Source organism: Mesocricetus auratus, unplaced genomic scaffold, assembly GCF_017639785.1.
Source record: "Mesocricetus auratus isolate SY011 unplaced genomic scaffold, BCM_Maur_2.0 Super-Scaffold_100007, whole genome shotgun sequence".
In the NCBI taxonomy this organism is placed as follows: Eukaryota; Metazoa; Chordata; class Mammalia; order Rodentia; family Cricetidae; genus Mesocricetus; species Mesocricetus auratus.
Genome location: NW_024429191.1, coordinates 54,182,720 through 54,191,012, shown reverse-complemented (window position 1 = coordinate 54,191,012; position 8,293 = coordinate 54,182,720).

Here is an 8,293-nt window from a genome sequence, read left to right as displayed (position 1 = left end):
ACATTTGCCTTGCAGGTGCAATGGTGATCCAGACTGGGCCTTAAGTCACCGAATTCACAGACCAGTGGGAGGAACCAGGAAACAATTAATGACAAGGGAACACCAAGTGGGGGGCTGGAGAGATAGATGGCTCAGAGGTTAAGAGCACTACATGTTCTTCCAGAGGTCCTGAGTTCAATTCCCAGCAACCACATGGTGGCTCACAACCATCTATAATGAGGTCTGATGCCTTCTCCTGGGGTACAAGCATATACACAGATAAAAAAAACTGTATAATAAATAAATAATTTTTTAAAAAAGGAACACCAAATGTTATGATGGAAAACAATAATACAAAGAAATCAACTAAGCAGTCTGCAGAGGGACCCAAGGGACTGGGTAATGTGACTCATGACTGTAATACCAACACTTGGGAAACTGAGACAGGAGGATTACTGTGAGTCTAAACAACACAAACAGGGGTCCACAGATGAGGTGCCACAGGTTGAATGGTTGGGTGTTGAATGGAAAGTGGGGAAGGGTACTTAATGCAAAGAAAACAAAATGCTCAGACGGGAGAAAGAATGCTTCTACCGCCCAAGTGCTGGGAGTAAAGGCGTGTGCTGTGCCACCACCAATGCCCTGCTTGACATGAAATTTTACTACGTAGCCCAGGTTGACTCAAGATCCTTCCACTCCAGCCTCCCTAGTACAGGGATTTCAAGAATGTACCACGATGCCTGACTATTATTGCTATGATTCCAGTGTACAGCCTGCCTGCTGCTGTTTCTTAGTTTGGCTTGCTGGATGACACTGAAATTAGCCCTCAATATAATCTGTTGTTACCCTGCATAAAACTTTGAAAAATCTTTAAAACTTCCAGTTTAGGAGCTAGAGAGATGGCTTAGCAGTTAAGAGCACTGACTGTTCTTCCAGAGAATTCGAGTTCAATTCCCAGCATCCACATAGCAGCTAGCAGCTGTCTCTGACTCCAAGTTCTGACACCCTCACACAGACATACATGCAGGCAAAACACCAGTGCACACGAAACTTTAAAATTTAAAAAACACTTTGCTTAGCACCTAGCATAGACTTGCCCCAGCCTCACCCTAGCAGCTCCTCCCTGGAGTATTCCTTCCCAGGGCCTCGACCTCTCTGTGCACTTTTGTGACTGCCCTGTCACCCCCTTAGCACTGCATCTGCATCATTTCCATCACAGCTTTACCCTTTGTCCTGCACGTTTTCATTTACAGGCCAATGTGTAGCTCATGCTAGGATTCTTCAAAGGCCAAGTGTCTAGCTAGGCAAGTCCCACTATGGGAGAGACTGAAGGAGGACCCAGAGGCCAACCTGGGCAACATATGGAAACTGTACCTCAAAAAGCCAAAATGTGCCGGGCAGTGTTGCATGCATTAAGTCCCAGAACTCGGGAGGCAGAGGCAGGCTGATCCGTGTGAGTTTGAGGCCAACCTGGTTTACAAAGCGAGGTCCAGGACAGCTAGGGCTACACAGAAAAACCCGTGTCTCAAAAAAAAAAAAAAAACAAAAAAACCAAATGTCTATTCTAGAAAGACCTATAAATATTTTTAATAACATCTGCTAGGCTGGAGAGATGGCTCAATGACCTGAGTTTGATGTCTGGGAACCACACTGTGGAAGCAGAGAACTGTGGTTGTCCTCTGACCCCTGCATGCTCCACCATGACACGTACACGCATACCCACAAACACAGAACCAGTAAATAAATAAACTGTAAGATAAATTTTTAAATATTAAAGAAAGAAGAGCTCTCATTTAGTCAGGGGTCACTATCTGTCAGGTGTGGTGCTGGATGTTTGTCTAGAGACCATCTCATTCAACCCTAACCCCAGCCTGAGGGGCTGACATCTTTAAGCTGCCTAATTTTATAGAGAAAGAAAGAGAAGCTCAGAATTTAATTATTGTTTTTGTGGCATTGGGCATTTATATGGAGGTCAGAGGATAAACTTTGTGGAGTTGGTTCTCACCTTCCACTGTGAAAGTCCTGGAGATGTATCTCAGGTCACCAGGCTTGGTGGGAAAGTGACTTTACCCATTGACCCACCTCAACAGCCTGAATTTTTGTTGTTTGTTCAGATGTGTTGGTTTTTTGTTGTTGTTGTCTTTGTGTGTGTGTGTGTGTGTGTGTGTGTGTGTGTGTGTGTGTGTGTGTGTGTAAGTCGGTTGTGGGTGTTGTTTTTGTAAGACAGGGTCTTTCTGTACTCCCGACTGTGCTGGAACTCACTATGTAAATCAGGCTGGCATCTGCTTTGAGGATATAGTGGAACAGAGTTTATTCCTTCCAGATCTGAACTCTAGCTGCTCACTTAGCGGCTGCAAATATCAAGACAAGTTACAGAAACTTGGGGGTCAAGCTCACTGGAATGGTGCTTGCTGAGCGAGTACTCGGGAGGCCCTAGCTTTACTCTCCAGGACCAGCTCAGCATGCTGGCACACACCTGTAATTTCAGCACTTGATAGTTAAAGACAGGGAGGTCAAGGCCGACTTTGGCTACTTGGAGTGTTTGCGGTTAGCCTGAGCTACATGAAATCTTGTCTGAAAAACAAATAACAAGGTTCTATGTGGTTCTGGTAGCAGATGCAGGTGGATCTCTGTGAGTTCCCAGTCAGCCTGGTCTACGCAGAGAATATCCAGCTAGCTGGGGTCATGTAGTAAGACCCTGTCTCAAAACAAACAGACAGACAAAAAGCCCAAACGTAACTAGTTATCACTGGGCAGTGGTGGCACATGCCTTTAATCCCAAGCAGAGGCAGATGGATCTCTGTGAGTTCGAGACCAGCCTGGTCTACAGGAGCTAGTTCTAGGACAGCCTCCAAAGCTACAGAGAAACCCTGTCTCAATTACAAAACAAAACAACAACAAAAAAGAACAACAAAAAAACAAAAACAAAACAAAACAGAAAATCAGTTATCCTTGACCTAATGGATATCTCAGCTCTTTCCAAGCTTCCACCCATCACCTGGTCAGCCCTGGGAAAGACAGTAGGGAAAAGGTCCTCTTCTGTGTTATCAGTGACTCATCTTAACTTGGCTTAGTCACCAGGAACCAGCAGTGTGAATGTGGGCCCTTTGGGGAAAAGAACTATCTGCTCTCCCTTTTCAGGATGACTGGGCTTCAAGGCAGTGACTTACTCAGAGACTGTCTGGGAAACTCCAAATCTGCTTCCTAGGATAAACCAAAAGGAGAGATTCATTTAATTGTATTTGCTTGTTTAGACAAGGTTGTGCTATGTAGCCCTGGCTGTCCTGGAACTTGCTATGTACATCAGATTGCTCTCAAATTCACAGAGTTCTTCCTGCCTTAGCCTCACACAGGAAGGAGTATTTATTACAAAGTCTTACATATTTCAGGCTGACCCATAATTCACTACATAGTTGTGGATGACCTTGAACATCTTTGTTGTTTGGTTTCTTTTGAGACAGAGTTTCTCTGTGTAACAGTCTGACTGACCTGGAACTCAGTATGGTCTTGAACTCACAGAGATCCACCTGCCTCTGCTTCGTGAGTGCTGGGATTAAAGGCCACTGCCAAGCTTTTTTGTTTTGTTTTGTTTTGTTTTCAATACAGGGTTTCTCTGTATTGTTTGAAGGCTGTCCTGGAACTCACTCTATAGTCCAGGCTGGTTTCGAACTCACAGAAATCGGCCTGCCTCTGCCTCCCGAGTGCTGGGATTAAAGGCATGCACCACCAATGCCCGGCTAAGCTTTTTTTTTAAATAAAATATTAAAAATAAAATCCTCCTGTGAATTCAAGGCCGGGCTGGACCGACAGCCTCCAAAACAATACAGAGAAACCCTGTCTCGAAAAACCAAAAAAAAAATCCTCTCCCCTAAACAAAGTGTGGTGACACATATCTGTATCTCTCCCTTAAACCAAGCGTGGTGGCTCATATCTGTATCTCTAGCACTCATAAAGCAGAAGCAGGAGAATTGCTGCAAGTGTGAGGCCAACTTGGTCATTGAAGTGAGTTCCAAGTTATACCAAGGCTAACTAGTAAAACTGCCTCTAAAACAAACACCATAGAAAAAATCATAAGTGGGCTGGAGAGAAGGCTCATCACTTAAGAGCACCTGATCCTACAGAGGATCTGAGTTTTCGGGTGCCAGCACCCACATGGTGGTCCAAAACCATCTGAAACTGCAGTTCCAGGGGATCCAATGTCCTCTTCTGACCTCCACAGGCATCAGGCATACATGTGGTGCACATAAATACTTGATGGCAAAACTTGATGCCTCTGCCTCCTGAGTGCTGCGCCACTAACGCCCGGTGGTGGCAAAACACTTTTTTCTTTTTTCTTTTGGTTTTTCAAGACAGGGTTTCTCTGTGGCTTTGGAACCTGTCCTGGAACTGGTTCTGTAGACCAGGCTGGCCTCGAACTCACAGAGATCCGCCTGCCTCTGCCTCCCGAGTGCTGGGATTAAAGGCGTGCACTACCAACACCTGGCCTTGGTTGCTTTTTTGAGACAGGGTTTTTTTGTGAAACAGCTTTGGCTGTCCTGGAATTCACTCTGTAGCCTGATGGCCTTCATGCTTTGCAAGAACTGTCTTTACTTTTTCTCCTGTCCTCCCTTCTTCTTTCCTGTTTTGTCCCCAGGGCTGGGGATCAAACCCAGGGTTTTGTGATGCTAGGTAGTTTTTCACTTCCCAGTTACATCTCAAGACCACCTTTCCTGGGTTGGCTTTGAATTGGAGACCCTCCTGCTCAGCTTCCTGAGGGCAGAGATTACAGGTATGAGCCACCAAATGCTTCCCATTCCCCTTGAAAGAAGTAAGTTTTGCTGTGTTGTTCCAGCTATTGCTGACCTCTTGGACTCAAGGTAGCGGGGACTAGGTAAAGATCACTCTTTGTTTTTGTTTTTTTAAGATTTTTTTCTTTTATTTTTATGTGCATTGGTGTTTTGCCTTCATGGGGTTGTCTGGCACCCTGGAACTGGAGCTACAGACAGCTGTGGGCTGCCATGTGGGTGCTAAGAATTTAATCTGGGTCCTCTGGAAAAGCAGCCAGTGCTCCTAGTGTGTATACAGGTCTGGAAATGGGGGAGAGACCTCCGCAAAGGTCAGTGACTTATTGCCAATAGTGAGCTGTCTGGGAGAGTGTTGAGAATAAGTTCACTTTGGTGAAGTGTAATGCGACATTGCCCCCACCTTCTAGGAAAGTTACCCGCATGTCTTTGAGGGTGTAGAAAGAGGTGGTGCTGTCTTCTTAGAGCCGAGAAAGGCTGGTGGAAAAAGTGAGGCAATCCTGATTCTCTTCTCCAGCTCACACTTCCTCCCTCACTGTGTAGTCTGAATGAAATTGGCCCCCATAATCTCAGGGAGTGGCACTATTAGGAGGTGTGACTTTGTGGGAGAAGGTGTGGCCTTGTGGAGAAACTGTGTCACCATGGGGGCTGGCTTTGAGGTTTCCTAGGCTCAGGATACTGCCCAGTATCTCAAGTGATTTCCTGTTGCCGGCAAAATGTAGAACTCTCAGCTCCTACTCCAGTACCATGTCTGCCTACATGCCGTCATGCTCCCATTTTGATGCTATTGCACTGAATCTTGGAAACTATAAGCAAGTCACCCCAATTGAATGTTGTCTTTGTACAAGTTGCCATGGTCATGGCATCTCTTCACAGCAATAAAAACTCTAAGCCAGGCAGTGGTGGTGCATACCTTTAGTCCCAGCACTTGGGGGGTAGGCAGAGACAGATGGATCTCTGTGAATTCAAGGGCAGCCTTGTCTACAGAGTGAGTTCCAGGAAGGCCAGGACTGAGAAGGCCAGAGAAACCCTGTCTTGAAAAGCAAACAAACAAAAAGAAGAAAAGAAAAAGAACCCCTAAGACACTTAGCAACAACTTTCCCTTTATTTTTTTATGTTTTTAATTTTTTTGGTTTTTTCAAGACAGGGTTTCTCTGTATTGTTTTGGAGGCTGTCCTGGAACTTGCTTGGTAGACCAGGCTGGCCTCGAACTCACAGAGATCCGCCTGCCTTTGCCTTCTGAGTGCTGGGATTAAAGGCGTGCGCCACCAACGCCCGGCTTTCTTTCCCTTTAATGCTCAAGCACAGGACTTCTTTGCACTCATTCTCCCCTCTCTAGGGACCACTCTTGTTCCAAATATCAGCGTTATTCTCTTTCCTCCCTCCTTCTTCCTTTTCTCCTCCTTCCCATTTGTCTACTGGTGTGCTTCACCAAACTGTCTCTTCATTTGTGTTTAAAAGACAGGCTCTTCCTTTGCAGTCTGGGCTGGCCCAGAGTTTTCTATATAGACCAGGCTACTTTGAGCTTATGATCCTCCTGTCTCTACTGTGTGAGATTATAAGCATGTGCCAGCATTAATGGCCTAGGTTTAGGGTTTTTTAAAAAATTTTATTTATTATGTATATAGTATTCTGTCTTCATATATACCTGAAGGCCTGAAGGGGGTGCCAGATTTCATTACAGATGGTTGTGAGCCACCATGTGGTTGCTGGGAATTGAACTCAGGACCTTTGGAAGAACATGCAGTGCTCTTAATCTCTGAGCCATCTTTCCAGCCTGGTTTAGGGTTTTTTGAGACAGAATTTCTCTATGTAACAGCTCTAGATTTCCTGGAACTCACAGAGATCTCCTTGCATCTGCCTCCCTAGTGCTGGGATTAAAGATACGAAGTACCATGCTGGGCTTAGGTTTAGGGTTTCATGAAACACAATTTTGCCGTGTCAGTCATGCTGGCCTTGAACTCACAACTTTCCTGCCTTTGTTTTTCAAGCTTTGGAATTAAAATTATGTGTTACTAGAATTCTGTTCTATATTGCTTTCTCAGACCAGCTCATTATACTAGAATCCCAAAATACATACCTGTCATACATAACACATCCTCCCCACTTCTGTTTCTTATAGATTTCCCTAGGACCTCCTCCATATATGGCTTTCTTTTAGATTTATTTATTATGAATACAACATCCTGCCTCCATGTATGTCTACACATCAGAAGAGGGCACCAGATCTCATTACGGATGGTTGTAAGCCACCATGTGGTTGCTGGGAATTGAACTCAGGACCTCTGGAAGAGCAGTCAGTGCTCTTAACCTCTGAGCCATCTCTCCAGCCCCCCATATATGGCTTTAAAAAGAAAATATGACGGGGTTTCACAGGCTTGGAACTTGCTATGTAAATCAGTCTTCCCTGTGCCAAATTTACTACAACATATACTTATAAAGCTGTAATTGCACCTAACTCAGTGCCTATCTTATCAGCCTTTTGGAGTCACTGTGGCTATTAATAACATTAATAGGTTATTTTGGTACTTTCCTTAGACAACACAACAAATACCATTAACTGCTCAAGTATCTCACTGGCCCCTGCTTTTTTCTGGAAATTAGTTTGGGGGTATGTTTACAAGGTGACAGACATCGAGTCCCCAACAGTCATACACTGTGGGTACCATATTCTCTGGGAACTTGTGCTTTTCAAACCCTAAGCGAGCAGCACTAAGCCTTTCCTCGTGGCCCTGCATGCAGTCTACCATGATGAACCTCCCTGTTGTCAGGTCCCTTAATGGTCTACTGCCCAACTGTGAGCAGGTGGCTGCTTGCAGCATTCAGTCTTCTGCAGAGAGGAAACATATTGCCTTTGATGGAGTCATCCCTTTCCCATTTTTGGTCCTTGCTCTTTGGTGTGGATCATGCTTTTCTTCTGGATGCAGGCAGGCATGTGACCCAGGCCTGGCCAATCACTATGCTCTAACTACAATGACTAGGGATCAGAGCATCCTATTCACTCCAGTGCACTGAAATTAGCTCAGAGCTTTCATTTATTAGAGAAGAAACATTTTCTTCCTGCCCCTGACAGAATGAAAGCCTGCAACTGCTGGTAGTAGTTGCTCTCATCAGTGTGTAGGGGGTGTCGGTGATTCCTTTAGTGGTACCCAGAGTAGGTTAAGCCTAGATATGGTGCCACACATTGTTCCTAACAATTTTTTTCTAAGATTTATTTATTAGCCAGGTGGTGGTGGCACATGCCTTTAATCCCAGTACTTGGGAGGCAGAGGCAGGCAGATCTCTGTAAGTTCAAGACCAGCCTGGTCTACAAGAGCTAGTTCCAGGACAGCCTCCAAAGCCACAGAGAAACCCTGTCTCGAAAAACCAAAAGAAAAAAAATTATTTATCATGTATACAGTGCATGCCAGAAGAGGGCACCAGATCTCATTACAAATGGTTATGAGTCACCATGTGGTTGCTGGGAATTGAACTCAGGACCTCTGGAAGAAGTGAGTGCTCTCAACCCGAGTCATCTCTCCAGCCCCTAACAA